Below are 22,949 nucleotides of genomic sequence, written 5' to 3' on the forward strand. Positions count from 1 at the left end.
GACACAGGTGACCCTGATGGGGTACAATCCAAATCGGGGAAGATATCTTAGTTCGCTGTTTTTCACTCAGAATAGCTCCATATCCAGCCACGTTCCATCCCATATAGGCACGTATCTCATCTTCGGGAGTAGTTTCGTGGGAAACAACTTCCTTGATCATATCCACTATACCCTTAACCAGAGCACTATTTTTAGGATTATCTTGTATAGAGCGTAGAGGGTAGACTTCACGTGCATATATGAACATTGTTCTATATGCCCACACAGAACCATTGTGGCTAAAAGGCAGAACCAGATAAGGGATACCTTTATCTGTTGTGTGAGGCATAAGGCCACACACCCAACAGTTAGTCGTGTTCATTACTAGTTGGTGTTGGTGTAACAGTTGAACAAAGGAGTTATTAATGAACTCTAACCTTCTATTGGATTCATGGTCAGGAAGAGGGTGGAAAGAATGAGAGGAAACAGTAGGAGGGGGTATGGGCGATACAGTGGGTGCAAATGTTACACGAAAAGAGAATAAAACATAACTTATTTAAAATAACATTACACTGAACAACATTGGGATGCACAATACCAAGAAGCTTTTCTTTGTCATTGTATTACAGATCTTTGTTTTAAAATTCGCTTTCTCGGCAGGTCTCTCCACAACGGGAAACTCCATCCTCTCTAAAGTGCTGCCCGCGATGGCAGGTTGATTCTGCTAAAGAATGCTTCTGTCAGTCTAGGGCAACTCCCTTGGACCAACCAGAACCGTCGACCTAACGTCGTCAGCTGCACTCCAAAGACTTTAAGCAATTGCGGCCCTAGCAGCGGAACCCGGATGGCGGTTAGAAAAACAAAAATAAGCAAGTTTCCTCAGATGGGAGAGCTGCGCTTAAAAAAAAGAAAAATAGTACTTGGAAGGAAAAAAAAATATATTTATTAGTCCATAGGTCTCGGTCTCAAATTGTACCGTTGTCTTCCGGGTACTGTTTGATCCTGGAACAAGAGTTCAGGCTCTATAGTGTTCAATCGCTTGGATGGTGGCACAGCCTCATGCAAAATGTTCTCACTTTTACGTTCAGAGTCAGTTCCTTTTACACGTACATCACTGAAAGGTAGGTGACGTGGCACGGTTTTAGTTTTTGAGTCAGCGACACCCCTCTGGACCCACTGGTCATAAGGCAGAGGGAAAGGAATTCTTTTACAGTGGACCCCGTGGATCCAGTTGGCCTTCCCCTCCACTCGGACAGCTGATCTTGTGGAAAGAAGGACGAGGTGCGGTCCGGTCCACCTGGGCTGGTCGTTCTTCGTTCTCTGGAAATTCTTGACAAGGACCCAGGAACCAGGGTCGATGGAGTTACCTGGAGTCCCAGAGACCGGAGGCAGGGTGTCGTGAACCTGTTGATGCAAAACACGCAATTTAGCCGTCAATTCATACAGGTAGTCAAGCAAAACAGGGTGTTCGAGCTCGCTGAATTTAGTGGGTCGTAGCACTCCCCATATGTTGGCCGGGCGGCCAAAAACAATTTCATAAGGACTAAGTTTCACTCGCGCATGCACAGTCATTCTGGTGGATAGGAGTGCTACAGGGAGAGCGTCAGGCCATTTAAGACCTGTGCTCGCTTGAATTTTGGCCAATTTAAGTTTTAAAGTGCAGTTGTAGCATTCTACCAATCCAGCTGATTGGGGGTGATTTGCAACGTGAAACTTCTGCTGTATACCTAGTCCTTCACATACTCTCTTCATCACTCGACCCACAAATTCACTTCCGTTATCACTCCAGACCATTCTAGGCATTCCAATCCTGGGGAAGAACTCTTTCACAAGGGCTTTCGCTGTGGACAAGGCAGTATTGTCTTTTAAGGGATATGCTTCTACCCATCTTGAGAAGGCACAAACAACAACGAGTACGTATTTTAAATTGTTGCACCTCTCCATGTGGATGAAATCTAGCTGCAAAACCTCGAACGGATACGTAGGAGGTGCAAAATGACCAGCTGGAGTTGGGGTTCCCCTACCAGGATTGTGTTTCAGACATACCATGCAATTCTTGACCATATTCTCTGCACACTTGGGGATCCCTGAATTTTGCCATACTGGGGCCAACAACTCGCAAATCCCTTTCACACTGATATGAGCCATTCCATGAGCCATTGTAACTACTGCAAGCACATACGCATCGGGTAACAACCATCTCTGATGCTCTGACAATTCAATCCAGCAACCATTTGCATCCATTTTACCCGTACTTTCTCTCCACGTGCTCAACTCTTTCTCTGTGGCCTCAGCTTGAATGGACTTCACACTCTCTATCGTGTCTTCACACATTCCAACATCACCAACCCATGTTGCAGAGCCTGCAACATACATTCGGCTCATCACATTCCTTGCAGTTTCTTTCGCGATTTCGTCAGCAAATGCATTTCCACGACCAACATCGTCAGTCACCTTCTTGTGAGCACTACATTTCACAACCGCCACTTGCAGAGGCAAGGTCAGTGATTCAAGAAGCTCATTCACCAACTGACCATGCTGAATCTTAGCTCCATGCGAAGTCAGGAACCCACGTTCTCTCCACAATCGCCCAAAACTGTGAGCAACACCAAATGCATACTGACTGTCAGTATAGACAGTAACTTTCATTCCTTTGGACAACACACATGCTCTTGTAAGTGCAATTAATTCTGCTGCTTGAGCTGAATTATGCGGGACACGTGCAGCTTCAACAATTGTATGCAAAGTGGTGACAGCATATGCCGCAGTCGTGTCACCATTCGGTAGCTTGAAGCATGAACCATCCACCCATAATGTACCATCACATTCAGCAAGAGGAGTATCATAAAGGTCTACTCTCCCTTTCGTCTCTTCCTCTGTTCTAAGAAAACAATCATGCTGTTCTGAAGCATCTGATTCCTCTACAATTGGCAAAAACGTAGCTAGGTTTAAAGTACTGCACCTTTTTATGTGCACATGACTCGCTAACAATGTTAATTCGTACCCTGACAATCGAGCACTGGTTAAGTGCTGTGTCTTGGTTCTATTTAACAACGTGTCTACTGCATGTGGGACCATCACGACTAGTGTATTATTCATTACTAGACCAGCAGACTGTCGGATAGAAACAGCTGCTGCCGCTGTGGCTCTTAAACAACTTGACAATGCTCTAGCTACTAGATCCAAAGTCGACGAAAAATACGCGCATGGACGTTGTTTGTCCCCAAATAACTGAGTCAGCACTGACAATGCACAACCTTCCTTCTCATTGACATACAATGTAAAAGGCTTACTGTAGTTGGGGGTACCTAACACAGGAGCCGAACATAATGCTGTGCGCAATTCAGAAATCTTTTCTGACACTCTTCAGACCAAGGAACGGGATTGGGTGTGTCTTTACACGTTAATGCCACCAAAGGTTTGGCTAATAACGAAAAATTTGGAATCCACTGTCTACAGTATGATGTAATGCCCAAGAAAGCACGCACTTCTCTCTGTGTTCTCGGTACACTCAATTTCGCTATTGCCTGTATTCTTTCTGGGGTCAGTTTCCTTCCCTCCTTCAATAAGAGGTGACCTAAATAGGTCACTTCTTGTCGGCAGTATTGTAATTTTGAAAGTGACACCTTGTGATGCAAATCACACAAATGTCGCAACAATGACAATGTGGCTTTCTTACATATTTCCTCAGTATCTGCAGCAATGAGAAAATCATCAACGTACTGTACAAGAGTAGCATTTTCAGGTAAAACAATCGTATCAAGCTGTGTCTTCAGAGCTTGACTATATATTGATGGACTTTCACAGTAGCCCTGGGGCGCGCGTTTGAAGCGGGAGCTGCGTCCTCCTAAACTGAAGGAAAAAATATCCCTGCTCTCCTCGGCAATCGGGATGCTGAAGAAAGCATTCTTCAAGTCAATCACCGAGAACCAAGTGGCAGAAGCTGGAATCATAGTCAATAATGTAGTAATGTCGGGGACAACTGGAAATTGTGGCACAACTATTTTGTTCACCTCTCTGAGATCAATCACAAATCTGTACACTGGTGGCTGAGAGGGATCAGTTCGTTTTAAAACAGGCAGAACGGGACTATTGCAAACGTTGCCTCTTGTCTCTTCAATCACATCTTTTTCAATTAGCTCGTAAACGATCGCTAACAAAGCTTTCTCGCCCTCACTAGAAATTCTATATTGGGGAATTCGTGGCATTTGAACATTGGCTTTCAATGTTACAACATATGGTGGTATTTCTAGAAGACCGACATCATTAGGACCAGCAGCCCAAAGAACATCTGGAGAAACGACAATTCTGCTGGCAGTTTGTCCCTTGACAAATACATTGGAGAAACCACTTTCTTACCCAAAGTGAGTTGTACTCCTGAAGGAGAACAGTACAAAGTCGCATACAATCTTTTTAACAGATCCAATCCCAACAAGTTTTCACCACAACCTGTTGTCAGGATAAGGGGTGCTTCTAATTCACGAGGACCAACAGAAAGGGACAACGGGTCAGAAATCGGGTTCCTAACTGGGGCGCCTGAAAAACCTACAGAAACATTCATTTCGCCAGACAAAGGTGCGCCAGGGAGTTTGGAGTGCATAATAGAACTCTTTGTAGCACCAGTATCCAACAGAAAAGGTTCTGACACACCTGATGTAATCACCTCAACGTATGGTCCACTCTGATCTACTGGAACTGAAACAACTCCCTCTCTTTGTCTATGGCTGTTCTAGCAATCATTACCTTCCCAATGCTCATCTTCTGTATAGTAATCATCAACATAGTATTGAGCTGTCCTGTCAGATGCGTTGTTCTGCTGATCGAACCTATTCATAGAATTTTGTGGTGGTAGGGGACGTGCGTTCTGGGGGACGTTTCCGCGTCCTCTACCTCTAGGCGCTTGCTGAACACCACGACCTCTTACACTAGAAAGAGGAGAAGTGTGGCTCAGTGGTTAGAGGCGGCAGACCCGGAAACTGAGATCAGCCGTGGACCAGGGTTCGATTCCCCGCCTCGGCGGTCTCGGGCTCAAAAATTCCACAGACTCGACAATTCTCGCTCCGGTGCCTACTCGACTCACGGGGTCACACTCTGCGACTCTGGGCAATAGCTTGCTTAATCTCCACTACGGCCCCTCGCGGCGGGATGCCTGGCTTTCACCTTGTGAATACCCTGCCGGGGTATCTGTCACAGGGGAATACCAGGACGGGTTCCCTAAGCAAGCGCCTCGAGACCCCTGGGTGAAACGTGCGCTATATAAATCGAAATACATTTACATTTACATTTACAGAAACGCCATTTGCACGCTGTAACAAAATAGGGCAACTATACTAGAAATGACCCTCTTCCTTGCAATATGAACATTGGTTGGGGCCTACAGGGACACGTGGCTGAGTGTACTCGACTTTTTGCGAGTTCCTCTGATACTGTTGAGGCTGCTGAAAATTATTCTGATAGTTATTCTGACCACCATTATTCTGATTACCACCACCACGTGGCGGATATGCTTGTGGTAACAAAACCTTCGTTTTCAGCTCTTTAGTTTTCTTTTCTGCTCCATCTTTCTCGTCTTTGTCTCTATTTTCATAGTACTGTGCAGTAGCTAATATCTGCGCTGAAGATGAAACTGCCCAAGAACTCTCTGAATCCTTTAACTTTTTACACAACTCTGGAAGCAGATTGTGCACGAATTTATCGACGAACAATCTCTGACCACCTTCTGTGGTCATATCTTGACCACTGTGGTCGACAAACGTCTCTTCAAACCTGGTGAAGAAATCTGAGACAGTTTCATCTTTCTTCTGCTTACATGCAGACAACTTATCCCAATTTACACGTATTGCAGGCATTATCGTTTTCATGTAATCAACTATTTTACCAGGGAGTTCGGCTACTAAAGGCTCAGGCTTAGCACCACCAACTTGTCGGGCATCTGCAACAGCAATATTAGCCCATGAGTCACCTAATTCCTGATGATGATCTGTATGACGAATCTTACCCCATAAAGGCTGTGGAACAACATTTCCGAATAACATATCGAAATCGGCTAAATTCATGATACATGACCCTGCAGTCTGTGACAACTCTTTGTAATACCCTGCAGGATTTTTACGCGGATCAGGTAATGTCTTTTTAAGGGCTAAAACTTCAGCTCGCTTCCATGGGACATGTACCCATACACGCTGAAAGTGTGGCGGAATAGGTGGGTCAGTAGTTGTGTCACCCTCCCTCCATTGCGGGGGAACTTCTCTCATGGGGTATTGTCGTGCCTTTTTCCTACCAGATGCACCATGCTCAGATTGTGATCCAGAAGTGCTCCCCTTACTCCGATATGATAACAATATTTCAAATGCTCTCTCGACATCAGGACCTACGATCATGCCCTCTCCAAACTTAAACCGTACACGACACAACTCTTGCGGGTTGCATTCCAGATCATTGTCTTCCAAATCCTCGCAGAGGAAAACACACATTTGCTCAAAAACATATCTCTGCGTCGGTGCTTCCCACTGACGGAAGACTTCCATGACAGACTCTACATCATACTTTACAGTGTCCATAACTCATTTATGAGCTAAACGATTCAATAAATCTCTTTCTTGATAGTCAGGCAGTTGACTTCGCAACTGTCTTCATCCTGTGTTAGTGGTCGTAGTAGGCGACCCGAATAGAGGTGAGAAAATATGAATTGCAGTGCTGGCCATTATCTGTCGAACGAAAGGAGAAACTGAAGGAAGAACAGGTGGAAAAACGGGGTGAGAAAAGGCAGAAGTTGAGGCAATAGCAGAGGGAGCATTAGGAGAAATAGCAGGTGCACTAGGCAAAGTCGTAGAAAGCATAGGTGAAGTAAATGTAATCGGTGGGCCTTGAGGAGGCTGCACCGAAGGAGCAGGAGGCAGCTGAAGAGCAGCTGGTGGTTGCTGTAGAGGCATATCAACCATGGGTGGCGCAACTAAAGGTTGCGGAGGCGCCGTGGCAGTTTGTGCATAGGGGGTGGCGAACTCAATAAATGTGCCATTAACGGATCTTTTTCAATGTTTTTCGCTGCATCCTGCTTGGGACGCGGCAAAACTGGATAGCACTTATCTATCGCCATTTTACGTTGCCTGTGCAACTGCTCACTCATCTGTTCTTCTTCATTGTCTTTGAACTGCATAGCAGCTTGCATTACTGAAATACCCCTTTCTCTCTTATTTTTCTTCTCTAATTTAATTTCCTTTTGTTTGGCCTCTTTACGCCATAGGCGGAAAGAGTCAAACATCGCCGGCCGGGCTTTCTTTTTGAAAAGTTTAACTTCGAGGTTATCCAAGATTTCGGTATCAAAGCTACCATATTGGGGCCATTTTAAAACACCATCTTTTCTGGTGTATTTGATCCATACTTCATTGTATGTGATGGGGCCTACTCCGTGTTTGACATATAATTCGTAAGTTGGAGTTCCAACCGGAGGAACCGGGCATGAGTCCTCCAATCGGGAGTCCCTATTATTACCACCAAGACAAAACAAATTTCTAAGTCTAAGGTCAGGCATCTTCGCTCTCTAGTCTAGTTCCAAACTTCAAAGGATTATCGATTACGATATTTCTCGTGAATACACGAGTCCTTCGGTTTTGGTGCTTGCAAGTACCAAAAATGATCCCAAAGGATACCCAAGACTAAGACCAACTAAGGACTGGGAGACGCTCCACTTATACTTAACTGAAATATCGATGACGTCACCAGAAGACTCGTCTAAGTGTTTCGCTCTACCAAACTTCAAGGGTCCAAATCAGGGCGATAGCCAGGGCAGCAGTCCTTCATAGCCATCGGGAAGCGGGGAACCTCGCAGCAAAGACCTTCGGACCACGTCGACATGCAGGGGTCGATGAAGTGGTTGGCCGTCCTCCGGAATTTTCACACGAAGCTCCTCACGAACCTCTGGCTGGGCTGGTACCGCTGGAATCGCCCCAAACGTTGGGCGCCAACTGAGGTACTGGGTTTTTAAGAACCGGCACAGAGCCGGTAACCCAGCGGTGTCAGGGTACACCCAGAGACCTCGAGTCCTTCCTGATTTAGACCACAGAAACTCAGAGTCTTCTAGGTGAAGTCAAGGATCGATTTTATTGGCTGCAACCAAGGTAACAAGTGTCCTAGAAGTACAACACACGGGAAGTATATTCTCAGGAGACTGCTCGCATTTACAAAGTCAGGCTTCTCTTCTTATACAGAATTTTAAGCTTCAGGCAAACATTCTTGGTTTTACGGTATATCATTGACATGTTTTTAATACAAAAGGAAAAGCAGAGTCATGATGACATTTCCATATTTCACTTCGTCCAGCCCACAATAAATTACCCGGCAAGGCCCAACATTTCATCAGATATCGTTGGACCCCCAATAAAAACGGGCACCTCCCCATCATAAAGCAAGTGAAGCAAAAGAGCAGAGACAGATGTGAGCAAGATACGGCAGGTGTGTGTGCGATGAAAAGGTTTTATGGCTTGTTGAGCCTTAATGCTATCTTGTTCGGCCACTGGGAGAGGAACTGACCTAACAGGTTCGGCCTGAGGCAATGGTTCCAACTTGCACAGGTCATAGGAAAGTCGATTAAGGTGTACGTGTCCTTTTGGGATCAAATTCAGCTGGATTATAAGCCTATGTAAAGGGCAACTCACAAAATGGCTGCCATACATAAAATGGAAGCCGAGGGTTCTGAAGGATAATGACGATTTCGAGGTGAAATCGTCACTCGAATATGCTGAAAATGCTTGTACATGGTGTACTCGTCATTCTCGGTCTTTTGAGACTAAATTCGTCGTGTTTCGACGAAGTTTAATTCTCGAGTCCAGAATTAGTTACATGAGTCCAGAATTTTCAGAATCACAAGAGATATGGTATAGGAAAAAAAAGCACCAGTGTCATTTTGTAGGTGCGAGCATGCGTCACAAGTGCACATCCAAAATGACACAGGCGGCATCTTAATATGTTTGATTTTTCTTCAGGTAAGCTGAACAGTATCGGTAATGCAGTGCTGTACAGCACCTCTAAAGACCATTGGCAAAGCCAGTAGTTTCCAAAAACGAGATCCATTGGCTTTGCAACAGCTTGTTGATGGAAGCAGAAAACTGGGATCACACTACCTAGGTGCATCCAGTGCTGGACTGGTCATGCCACGCTGGTATTTCCCCCATAGGCTGCAGACCAGGGGGCATATGAGGGCAGAATGGGCTTTCATGACCTGCGAAAGCTCTCATGGCATCGCTCTAGACGCAGCCTCCTCCAGTGTGCAGCCAGTTTGAAACATTTTCACAGGGCTGGTTTTGTTTTCTAGTCTGTCCCTAGGTGCATCTAATTTGTTATTCTATCCATGCTGGGCAGTACACACAGCTGCCGGGCTCAGCAAAATTAAACTATGCAGGCAAATTCGCGAAATCTAATTTTTTTTCACGCAAAGTGCAACATTTTCCAAATTCGCCTGAATATGCAGGGATAATTAACGCCTTAACCGCAGCGGTTTTTCCGCCGCGGAGCGGGCGTTCTAAAGAGTGGGCGGGGCTCAGTCGGCCGTTGGCCAACGGCAGCACTAGGGAGGTAGTGCTGCCCTCGGCCAACGGCCGACGGCAGCACGCAAGGGGTTAAAACGTCACCCACTTGTATGTTCTATTCGGCTGTCTTATGGCCCACAAGTGTCTAGTGAGAATCACTTTCTATGCTTTCTGTCTGCCTCCTAAACCTACCACAGCCACTGAGGTGACTGTTGTCTATCTCCTGATGTCAAGCAAGTCATTGCTGCTCCCATCATAGGGTTGAAATCCACTTGGGCTCCAAGAGGCCATTGTTCACAGCAATAGCTGTGAAATGAAACAAGCATTGGAATGTTGCTCTCTTGGCTTCTACCAGCCAGTAGAAACCCAAGGGCATATTTACAGGCCCCTATCGCCACCACAACATCACTTTCAGTCACGTTGTGATAGCGATAGGGGCCTCACCTTATTTACAAGGCAGCGTTAAGCCACTTAACGTGGCATAACGCTGCCTTGTAAATAAAGACACACATAAGATGTAAATAAGGTACCCTTTCACGATGTAGTTAGGTGGAGAAGCGTGGCTCAGTGGTTAGAGGCGGCAGACCCGGAAGCTGAGATCGGCCGTGGACCAGGGTTCGATTCCCCGCCTCGGCGGGACTCGGGCTCAAAAAATTCCACGGACTCGACAATTCTCGCTCCGGTGCCTACTCGACTCACGGGGTCACACTCTGTGACTCTGGGCAATAGCTTGCTTAATCTCCACTACGGCCCCTCGCGGCGGGATGCCTGGCTTTCACCTTGTGGATACCCTGCCGGGGTATCTCACAGGGGAATACCAGGACGGGTTCCCTAAGCAAGCGCCTTGATGCCTTCGGGTGATACGTGCTCTATATAAGTCGCAATACATTTAGAAAGAGGTGGGCAATGGGTGTCGTGGTGGGCGCTTCACAAAAACACCCATTGATTTTGACGCCGCCTCCTATTTTCAAGGACAGCGTAAATAAAAGGCAGCGACAAAATTAACACCAGGGAAAACCTGGTCTTAAACAGGCGAAACAAGAAGAAATGCTTTATTTCTCCACGCTTTTGCTGTTTCTATGTGTGCTACCTTGTGCAGCAAACATAGAAACAGAAAATTGTCTATGATTGTCTATGTGCGGGAAGGTCCCCTTCCTGCACATAAACAATCATTAAAAAGAAATGCTGTATTGTAACTTCTATGTGTGCTGCATTAAGCAGCACACATAAAAGTTACATAACAGCATTTCAGGATTGTTTATGTGCCGGGAGAAGGACCTTTCTGTACATAATCAATCTTCCCCTCAACGCCAGCACCCTTGCACTGTAGTGCAAGGGTGCCTGCGATCGCACTAGGCAAAAAAATGTAGTGCCACCACATGTGGGAAAAGCAGAGCTGCACCATATACTTGCGAATATGATGCAGCCCTGTGTTTCTAAAGTGACAGTGCGTGTCGTTATCCTTCTAGGCTTAACAACACGCTCTGTCACTTCCTTTGTAAATATGCCCCCCAGAGTACTCCATTGTCTTCAATGGAGCGCTCAACATTTACAATGTTCTGATACTCCGTACCAGCCCGAGATGGTCAACATCTGACTTCTGAACCCCTTGTCCATGGGTCAAATATTTTTTTTCTGAGTTAATAGCACCCATCAAACTTCTGCCTGATATTAAGACAATTGGACAAGTCACTGAAATGCCAGATTTGTATTTTCAAACATTGGCTTCACATCTCAGAGAAATCAGAAAGATATTCTAGAGAGTTGAGAACATACCTGGGGGTTTCTAGTTCAACAAAAATTCCCTTGCTTTGGGATGAGCGAGAATGTGACAGAAGACAAACGAGTGAGAGGAAAAGACAAAGAAGGTGCAAAGAGAAAGAGGAAAAGAGAAGAGAGGACAGAAATAAAGAGTCACAGCGAGGGAGAGATTGATCATGTGGCCTTCCAGAGTAGTATAGAACCAGATTTAGGAGGTAAATTTGGATGCAAATGTAATTAATGGATGATTTACCATTCAATCACTTTCAGAGCTGAGAACAATTCATATTGGTTCAGTGTTTCATCAGATTTTACAGAACAATCATTTGCTAAGCAAACCAAGTGTACAAATCTGAAGAAATGGTCGCAAAATCAATTTTTATATGTGATTCCCCATCACGATCTACACTGGTAATACTCGGGTTAAAAACACATTTGACATGAGGGTCAGCAACACTCCAGTATTTGAGATGGGCTCTGTCAGATACATAGGGCCTCATTTAGGAAAAGTTACGCATCGCTGCGTGAAAACAGCTATGCGTCACTTTTCACTGCGCCCTCCTTGCGACACCAATGTTACGTCATACAGTATGATGCATCATGGCGCAAGGAGTTACAGATACGTCAGTGTTTCTGACATATCTGTATGGCGCAAAAGTGACGCATTGCTGGAGTGTGTCACAAAAGTGACGCAACTCCAGCAATGTGTCCTTTCACATGTGAAAGGGCCTGCGTCAGTCTTACGCCTGCTGTGAGGCAGGCGTAAGAAATTGACGCATTTGTGTCCTAGAAGTGGCGAAGTGAAATCTTATAGATTTCACTGCGTCAATTCTATGACCCTTTCTTGCGTCAGAATGCCCCCCCTGCATACATTATACCTGGCAGGGGTATAATGTAGCGCAGGGGTTTACGAAGTGACGCATCTACCTAGATGCGTCACTTTGTAAATATGATGCAACAAGGCACATTTTTGACGCTGCTGGTGCGTCACAAAAAGTGATGCACCAGCAACGTAAAAGTGACGCATGGCCTCATAAATGAGGCGCATAGCCTTTAATTAAACATAGGACCAATTCCTGGCATGGTTCTCAAAAAATAACACAACACAACCCAAGGGACCGCACACCATTTCATGGATTTGATGCACATTACTGATGAGTATCTGCTATCCACAGGAAAAGGAGGTCAGTGATACTGCTGAGGTACTGTTAAGGAGGGTGATGATGCTGAAATTCCTATAAAAATGTTAGGAGGAGCAATGATACTACAATGGTTATTTACTAACATTTTGCATGGGTTCTTTAGAAGCACAAAACATTGAATGATTGAAGGAATGAAAACGTCTGTAGAGCACACAGCTAGTCCTAGGAGTGTGCTGGCACTGAAAACAACAACGGAGTTTGCAGACTGGCCATTATGCTGATTCGAAAAGCCAGGTTTTCAGTAGCTTACGAAAGTGCGATTCATTATTGATGCTACAAAGATTGAACGGAAGCTGATTCCAGGCTGCGGCAGCCGAGAAGAAGAAGGAAGAGCAACCTTTGTTAGAATCAGTTTAACAACAATCCCACGAGCACTCCAAGTTCATATAATATTGATATTATATGTCTCTGTTCTTTAACATGTGTAAAGTGCTCTGATACTCGCAATGGTCCTGTTCGCGCTATATAAAACGTTCAAATTAATACGTTTCCAGTAGTTCGATATACAATACACCGGTCTATGTTGATGTTCACATTTTTCAATAATACACCCCCTCTCTAGCCAACACCTGTTTCACCTTAATAAGACTTCTTCAGGGCTAGAAAACCATATAACATGTAACAAAGTTTCCAACAAAATCTATCAAAATATATAATAAAAGGTACACATCACCAAAAAAGAGTCAATTTTACATCCCTGTCAAAAGACCATCTCCAGGGGTATATATCAGTTCATTTGTAGAAAAGCAACTACAAGAGGTACTCATGTGTTCACTGGTCCGGTAACAGAAACATAAATAGAAACAAAAAAAATCCCAAATGTGTCACAAAAAGTAAGTTCTTTCGCGTGCATTGAACAAAATGACAGCCGAAAGTGTCACAGGGGTCTCTAGCCTTTTCTGTACTGAGAGCTACTTATGTTCAATGAAACACATTGAGAGCTACTAATATTGTTAGTGTTCTAGTTTCTTAGTATTACACACACACACTGACATCTGGGTTTTAACCCAGGACATATTATGGATTGACAAAGCTAAGCAACATAACATATTTCTGAATCATGCACATCACTATACATGTGTCTCGCCAGACATCGATTACAAGGATTGTTGCAATTTTGATGTCCAGTTTAATATAAGACACAGTTGATGGACAGAATGTAGAACAATGTCATACATTCACCCCATTGAGAATTGAAGGCTGATAGCCAGAAACCGGTCCTTGGATGCTTGATTCCGGTCTGGGAAAGACATGGCTTGGTAGTTCGGACTGGACTGTTCCCATGAGGCACAGGGTCAGAGCTGATTTGCATATAGCCAGTGTCTAACCCAGGGTGGTGTGGAGTGCAAAAAAACGATGGATTTAGGCCCAGATCCTTGTACTGGGGTGAATGTATGACATTGTTCTACATTCTGTCCATCAACTGTGTTTTTTGCAATTTTCACCCCGAGTGGGCTGGGTATGCTCAGACGTGAGTCCCAGGCTCTCCACACCACTGGAGTCAAGCTATCCAGGCTGATGAAGGCTGATAGCCAGAAACCGGTCCTTGGATGCTTGATTCCGGTCTGGGAAAGACATGGCTTGGTAGTTCGGACTGGACTGTTCCCATGAGGCACAGGGTCAGAGCTGATTTGCATATAGCCAGTGTCTAACCCAGGGTGGTGTGGAGTGCAACAAAACGAAGGATTTAGGCCCAGATCCTTGTACTGGGGTGAATGTATGACATTGTTCAACATTCTGTCCATCAACTGTGTTTTTTGCAATTTTCACCCCGAGTGGGCTGGGTATGCTCAGACGTGAGTCCCAGGCTCTCCACACCACTGGAGTCAAGCTAATCAGGCTGATGAAGGCTGATAGCCAGAAACCGGTCCTTGGATGCTTGATTCCGGTCTGGGAAAGACATGGCTTGGTAGTTCGGACTGGACTGTTCCCATGAGGCACAGGGTCAGAGCTGATTTGTATATAGCCAGTGTCTAACCCAGGGTGGTGTGGAGTGCAAAAAAACTATGGATTTAGGCCCAGATCCTTATACTGGGGTGAATGTATGACATTGTTCTACATTCTGTCCATCAACTGTGTTTTTTGCAGTTTAATATAAGAGCCTTAAGAAAGCCCCAGGCTAACAGGCCAAAAAGGGGTCAAAACACGCGTCAGCTGCCTCAATATTTGACAATTTCTGAAACATGCCATGAATGTTGAAATGATGGCTTTGGTGAATAAAAAGTGAGACAACACATAAGAAGCATTACTCATACTTATGACAGTGAAAAACACTTGAATAATGGAAGAAGAAAATATCTCAAATAAACAGGAGGATGCACACACCCTTTTTGACCAGTGTGGAGCCTAGCAGACTTTTCTGGCAGCATTTCTTGAGTTTCATGTAAGAAAAAGTATTGTTCCTTTCTGTTATTGCCTTGTCTGTTGTGCACAGTAGTGTAAAGGTAGATCTTCTGGTAACAGCCAATCCGTGCAGAGCCTTCACAGCCGTTGAACTGTGGTCATGAATAATAAGATGCAGATGTTGCCTTGCATTGCTGCAGCTTGAAGTGTGGATTTGACACATGCTGGATTGGTAAAGTCCTTCAGCATAGTCCAGATAAGATAAGATGATTGGGATGGTTCTACTAATGCAGCTTGGAGGATGCATCAGACAGTTTTCAAGGGAAGAGGCTTACATGAACTAAGTGAAAGGAAAATCAACTGAAATAGTTATCACAGGAATGGTATGTGAGTGGTCATCTGAGGTGTAGACTAAAAGCTTCCCAGAAGAGATGTGTCTTGAGGGACTTCCTGAATTTCAGATAATTGTTTTCTGTACGGAGGGTGAGCTACATTGACGATGCGATTGTCTTCTGCCAGTAGGTTTGTATCTGCCCCAACGTTTGGAGGTTCTGTTTTGGGCTGACAACCTTTGGTATTTGGCTGGTATACGGCAACAGCCCTTCAGTAAGGTAAGAAGGTGCTTCACTTTTACAGGCCTTTAAGTTAATAGGCATTGCAAGGCAAAAAAGTATAGGAGTGATGTGGGCTGGTCAGTGTGCCTCAGGCTAAGGATAAGGGAGGCGGCTGCATGGTTTTGGGCTTTTCGTAGTTTGCCACCAGACTCAGTACTACAATTGTCAATTTGGGTGAAGGTAGCATCACATTGATTAATTTACCAGGGGGGTATTAACAGAATGTACTGTTTTTGTTTTTTAGAAAGAACTGATTAGAACACCCACTGGTGTATCTGTCCCTAAAAGCTAATCAAAAACCTCTAAAGGAGAGGTTGTACGGCATTACAACGCGGGCTTTTACCCCGCATGCCATTACAACGCAGTTTTTACAACGCAAGTTGTTACAACGACTTGCGTTGGGGGTGCTGGATAGTGCAATAGTTTAATTTTCTATTCCAACTCCAGCCCACGTTGACAGTAGGGAAGGTGTTGGATAGAAAATGTAACTATTCCCTATCCTACAGCGCCTTCCAGTGCAAGTTGTTGTAACGACTTGCATTGTAATAGCAGCGTTGTAATAGCAGTGCGGGGTAATACCCGCATTGTTATGGATTTTTCCCAAAGGAGAAAGCCACTTCAGACATGTATCAGTCTTAAGCCTAAAAATGTAAAGATAAGCACATGATCATTGCAGCCTCAAACTGTGCTGGTGCTGTAAAGTCTTTAGGACAAAACGATCCAAAATTGAGCTGATAGCCCCCCCCCCAAAACAAATCACGAGAGCTATATCCCCAGAAACGGTGAGACTGGAATGAATTAATTCACTAAACCTTTTCTGTCCTTGGTGTGAAATTGAGTTGGTTTGCAGTTACCGTGGTGTACAATTGACAAAAAGAAGTGCAGCTAAGTCACTGCCCAGCTGCATAGCATTTCTCAGCCAAAGACACAAAGACATATTAGAGCTCGAAAGAGAATAACACCCTAATGCTACCTAGATGTGCTGGTTGATAATTTGATGACAAAAAGAAAATCCATTGCTGACTCCCTCGAGTCAGACTATCTGTCTTGTAAACCGCTGTTCCTGCTGCTGCATCTAACATCAGTTTCGACACACTAGAAATTACTTTTGATTTTCATGCTGTTTGTCTTTTGAGCACCAGGGGCCATATTACCAAGGGTGGCGATAGGCAATTATTGCTGGTTTAGGGGCCGAAAACGACCGCTAAGCGGCGATAATTCTATCGCTCTATTAGCAAGCTGTCGCTAACTGATGATAGCGACAGTTTTTAGGCGATAGCGAGCGGTTTGGGGCCCGCTTTGCATGTCAGCGATATTTATCGCTAATGACATGCAAAGTGGGCGTACCCAACCTGTTAGCGACTGAAAGTAGTCGCTAACGCCGCTAACGCCTATTAGCAAGGCAGGCGTAGCGATGGAAATATTCCCGCTATCGCCAAAAACTAACACCTGCTCAGACCAGATCTTAGCCATGTTATCCAATGGGAGGTGGATAACATGGCTAAGAGCATTTCGTCGCTAATGCGTGAATATCGCTGTATTCTCAGCGATATTCACGCATTTCGCCGCTATCGCTGGATATTTTAGCACAATGGAGAAAAACGTTGCTAATAGCATGTTTTCTCCGCTAACATATCCAGCGATAGGCAGCGATACAAAAATCATCGCTATGCCTATTTAGCGATAATTATCGCTACTTGTTGGTAATATGCCCCCTTGTGCTGTTTTTTTTTTGTTGTTTTTTTTTTTTTTTTAAAACCTTTATTGAGAGACAGGTATCAGTACAAGCGCAGGCCTACAACCACAAGGGCCGGCCGCAAAATCAGGAGAGTCAAAGGAACAACATCAATGTGTACGGTAGGATGAATACAGGATAGACGTGTAATGAAATCGTTACACAGTAAGCGCCAGGATAAGAAAGGTTTCATTTTATGATGTATAGAGGAGGCAGAAGCCATATCTACCCATGTGTCATGCAACATACACAGAAAAAGAGGGGGGGGACGAGAGGGATGCAGCCCCCTCCGCAATCAAATAACCACAGTAGGGCTAAGCCCAGAGACATCCAATGCCCATCAAAGGTTCAAAAATAAAGGACAAATCGTAGCAAACAAGTAAATGGGTCACCACATAGACCGCCCTCCCGCCCCGGAAAAGGAGAAAGTGCAGACACTTACGAAACGAAGGAGAAAGAACAAAGGGACATAGCCCACCCCCTAGAAAGAAAGCAAAGAAGGGACCATAGAAGAAAACAAACTAAAAAAACAAACACCCCCCCCCACCCTACATCACTGTAATGGCTATGGCCTACCCCACTAAACAGCGTGCCTGTCGCCCAGAGTCACCCGAAATATAGAATAAAGAGAGAGAAAGGGAATAATAACGAAGGGAAAAAGGAGAAAGGGATAAAAGGAGAGGAAAAAGAGGGAAGAGAAGGAGAGGAGAGAAGAGAGGAGGGGAGCCAGCGATCGAAATACAGAACACCACCCTACCCGCAAGAACGGATCACTAATCGAGGTCAAAAAAGGATACTGAGAAAAGCCTACATAAAGGATGAAGACAGGAACTGTCCAAATGATGAGGCACGGAGATGCCAATTAACAAAACAAAAGTCCCGCAGGCATCCAGGCACGATCACCCCTGTCCACTTCTATGAAAAGCAGAGTTGCCAGACCCCGCCACGGCCAGGAAACAGCATAATACAGTGGGTCCATACCAGTCAGGGAAAGCAAGTGGAATTTTCGCGGAACACCGTCCCGGCCAACAAGAGGCAGCCAGGAAAACTCGGCAGCAGTCAGAATGCAAAAGTAACCCAAAGATCAACGTGGCCAAGCACAAAGTCCGGGCTGTCCAGCAAAAAGCAAAAAAATCAGGATGTAGGAAATACTGCAGCATCGGCACCGGGTCCACTTGATCCCATGGAATCGAACACCCAGCCGGATATCCCAGCACAGCAGCTGGAGAAGTCTCAACAATACCAACTCGGGGAGACGACACCGCGTCACAAAATGGCTGAGCAACCATGGCGGCGATCCGCAACTCCAAGTCCCGGCAGTGCAAGGACAGGTCGATCCGCAGAGCACCCAGGGCGAACAAGACAGCACTCCGTGTAGGGGCCGCCCGAATCAAACGAGGTCTGGGGAGAGCAAATGCAGCAACGTCCCTGTCTCCAGGAGGAAGACACTCCGAGGGGCCATCCGCCATCTTGAGCATATCGCCCGCCGCCATTGTCGCATCCGCCTCCAAGCCCACCAGGAGTGCCGGAGGCCCCAGGACACACAGCCGATCCGCGGCGGATGGCGCTCAGCGGAGAAAGGAGAGTCACCAGAAGAACGGGCGTGCTCCCCACAACACTCGGGGGAGCCCTGCACCAGACCCCAGGCGGGACAATCAACAGGAGTGGGCTTCTCACCCGAGGGGTGCCGGACAACGCGGCTTCTCTTCTTCGGGCCGGCAGGCAATCAGGCATGCGGGGCGGCCCACCATCGGGGGTGGGTCCGCTCCGGCGCTTCCGGCTCGCGACTCTCAGGCTACCACCATCGGGTCTCTTCAGCGGTTCCGGGCCGCCGGCACTCCGAACACCTCCAGGCAGACACAGCACTCGAGGCCCCGGCGTCAGGGCCGGGAAGGCCAGCAAGGCGACAAAGGCAGAACGCAGAAACCACTGCACGCCAGAGCCCCGGAAAAAGACGGTAAGTGAAGGCTCTTCCCTGGTAACCGAATTCGGAACACCCCGAACAGGATGAAAGACAGGATAGGCGGCGGGGAGGAAGGGATCTCGGAGCGAGGCGTTTATGCGACTGTTCCGATCGCCATCTTGGCTCCTCCCCCCCTTGTGCTGTTTTTAATGTCATTTTTCATTTAAAAAATGTTGGTATTTGCTCTGTGGTGCTGCGTTTCTCTCTTTGGGGTTGACATAAGTGCCTACTCTGGTGCTCTAGGCACTGTTTACCCCCAGATTTTCCACCTACAAATCATTGTTTACAGATGTGTCAGTGCACCTAGTTCAGTGGAAGGATAGCAAGACAGCCACACCCAGAATGCACTATATTGTCACATGAAAATCCAGGACTGGAAACGGTGTATGTCCTGACCTGGAGGAAAGTGATCATCCTACTACCAAACATATCTTCAAGGTATACTTACCTATGTATACTTACCTTGACAGTATATTAGTAGTCAATATTGGGGTGTCAATACATTTGCAGGTCGATATTTCTGACCTCAATATTGTGACATATATCCCAATAAAGTCAGTGAGTGGAGCTTAGGTGCAAAAAGACCCTTTTACCAGATTTATTTGCACCAGATATGATGTGTGTTTTTGAGTCAAATTTCCACACACAAAAAACTTGCATAAGTGGTTTGTGGACCCATTTTGCATGTGTGAGATCCATATTTTCTATGTTTCGCTTTTGTTTTTACCACCCGCTATAATCTGGGGTTAAATGCAATTGCAAATTCAGCGGCAGTGCAATTTGCACTTAGCTCGGAAATATTTCTTTAACGCCACCACCGTTTTGAACTGCAACCTGGGTTTAGTTAGTCCCAAGGGGTCACATTAAAGTACCAGGGGTAATACTGTTAGGGGTGTAACTGGTATTTGGGCCCAGTTTAGTACTGAATTAGAATTGAACAGAAAAGGGCTTGCCAAGCGGGGGAAAATGCCACTTACACATAAACTGCTTTTGGCACTGATGGACATCCGGTGCAACATTTAGGGCTAGATGTAGCAACATACCCTTTTGCGATTTCCAAATAGCGATTTTTAAGGAACTGCTATTTGGGAATTGCAAAATGGCATGTATGTAGAAATTCGCTATTTTTTAGCAATTTCTTAAAATTCCTTATTTGCGATTAGCAAATTGCTAATCGCAAATAAGGAATAATTTCCCATTCATTTCTATGGGCCAGGAGGCCCATAGGAATGAATGTGAAATTATTCTCAATTTGCGATTCGCAATTTGCTAATCGCAAATTTAGAATAATTTCAAGGGTGCAGGGATGTCTCAAGGACACCCTGCTGCACCCCTGAAAATGACATGTGTGCGCATATGGCGCACATACATGCCCTAAGGACATGTATGAGCATCACATGGCACCTTTACAAATTGCATAAAGTGCATTTGTAAAAGAATTCACAAATTACCACCAACTACAAGTTGGTGGTAATTTTCGATTTCTTAGCCAAAATTCGCTAAAATGAAATGTTTCATACATAGCATTTAAGAAATTGCAATTTGCGATTTCTTAAATGCTAGCGCAATGTTAAGGAATCGCAAAATCTGCGATTCCTTAATATTGCAAACTTTTAGCATGATACATCTCATTTCCCGTTTTTCTTGTCGCAAATACTGCTATTTTGCGAATCGCAGCGTTTGCGACAAGAAAAAGCTTGATACATCTACCCTTAATTAGTTTGAGAGTTTTTTGCAGCCGTATTGCACTTGACGTTAAATTAAGCCCTAAAAGTGAGTTGCAAATATACCCTACATATACCCTACAAAGAGTCCCCCATGCAAATTACACTACAGTTAAGTTTTAGAAATTAATTTTTATAACTGGACGAAATGTTGTTTACACCGGCAAATTCTTGGGTCATTTGCAGCATTTCATGTTTTGCTCGCTATGCAAAACGTCTTTGTTTACACTATTACACCACATTACGTAATTGAAATTTTGTTCTGGTAAAAATACTAACGCAGAATCATGGGAACAGTGCAAATGAGCTGCTTTTTGCACTTTTTTTGGCATAAATGTATGCCAGGGCACCTTTTGCACACAAAAAACCTTGCAAAATTCTGGATCAGCATTTCGCTCAATACTGCATAATCATTAGTATTTTTTGTGTAATTTTCTTAAAGGAAATTAAACACATTTCACCCAGATTTATTGATTTATAATATTGTACAAAAAAACAGGGAATAGCACACGCACCATTTTTGTACGCTTTTTAAAAAGTGTTTTCCTGCAAGTGTGGGTGCAGAGGATGTATGACAGTACAATGCGATCATTTTGATCGCGGTACTTTACATCGCGGATATTACAACGCAAGTCGTTACAACGACTTGCGTTAGAGGGCGCCGATTGAGGATTATTATAATTTTATATTCCAACACCAGTCCATGTAACAGTAGGGAAGGCGTTGGAATATAAAATTACAATATTCCTTAACCAACAGAGCCATCCAGCGCAAGTCGTAGTAACGACTTGCGTTGTAATGGCAGCGTGGTAAAGGTCGTGCGGTGTAAACACCGCGTTGCAAACGACGTTTACCAGGTGCAGAACCATATGCAAGCACAATTTACACTCCGCTCTAAATCGCGAGGTTGATACAATTAATGATAGAGAAGTTGTTTAACTAGTCCATAGTTACTATTCAGGCAGCAGGACCAGTGGCACCGGGGCCCTCAGGGGCAAATGAACTCTGCAATATTTCCTACCCCAACATCTCTCTAAGAGACCTTTTTCCTTGCTTGAACCAGAACCTGTGGCACCCTTTCTATGCTACTGATTTTAGCACTACTGCCCTGATGTAAGGGGGCCCCTTTATGTGTGTGAAGGGTGAAAGGTGTGGCGCAGTGGGCTCACGGTTCGATCCCCAGTGGTAGCACAGCTCAGCATCATGTGACTCTGAGCAATAGCTCACGTAATCTCCCAGATGGCCCTCAGCACCTGGATACCCTCAGGGGTGATAAGTCGCGCTTTACAAATATGGAATTATATTATAAGGATATGGGGGTGTGGCTTGACTTCTAGGGCGGCCGACTTTGATACAGGGGAACAGTCTGGTGGGAGGCTCAAACATCCTGTGATTCTAGGAAAATCACTTAATCTCCCCATCATTAAAAATTAAGGTGTCCATCTGTAATGCAACTGGTGCTCATGTAAAGCGCTTTGATACCTTCAGGCTGTGTTTGCGCTATATAAAACTGGAAAAAAAGGCCTTTAGAGACCGGGGCATAATGCTGGTGCGTGGGATAAAAAAACGAGAGGGTCTCTCGAAGGGGCGTGGCTGATGTAATTAGGGTGTGGCTTCAAAACACGTAAGCTAAAAATCTGCGCTTTGCCTAGAGCGCAACCCAACTTGAATTTTGTTGCTTCTGTCATTGCATCCAGATATATAATACAACAAGTGACATTACACCTACAGCAAGCCAGGACTATTGGCTTTGCCAATGGTTGTTAGTTGCAAAAGATAAATAAGCAACAACTACGGCTTTGTTGATATCCCATAGAAAATGCTTCAGCTCTGACATGATGAGGCTGTGAAAGAACTATAATAAGTCTGTTTGAAGTTACATCAAAAGCAGGGGAGGGTGGCAGTGCTGCAGAAGTAAGATTTTTTTTCCACCCTGAGGGTGAGGGCAAAAATGGAGAGCCCAATAGGAACCCGTTTCAGCACCTGGGGCCTCATTTATGAAAAGTGACGCATCGCTGCCTGAAAACATCGATGCGTCACTTTTCATTGCGCCCTCCTTGCGACACCAATGATGCGTCATATTTACAGTATGACGCATCATTGC

Source organism: Lissotriton helveticus, chromosome 11 (genome assembly GCF_964261635.1).
Source record: "Lissotriton helveticus chromosome 11, aLisHel1.1, whole genome shotgun sequence".
NCBI lineage: Eukaryota > Metazoa > Chordata > Amphibia > Caudata > Salamandridae > Lissotriton > Lissotriton helveticus.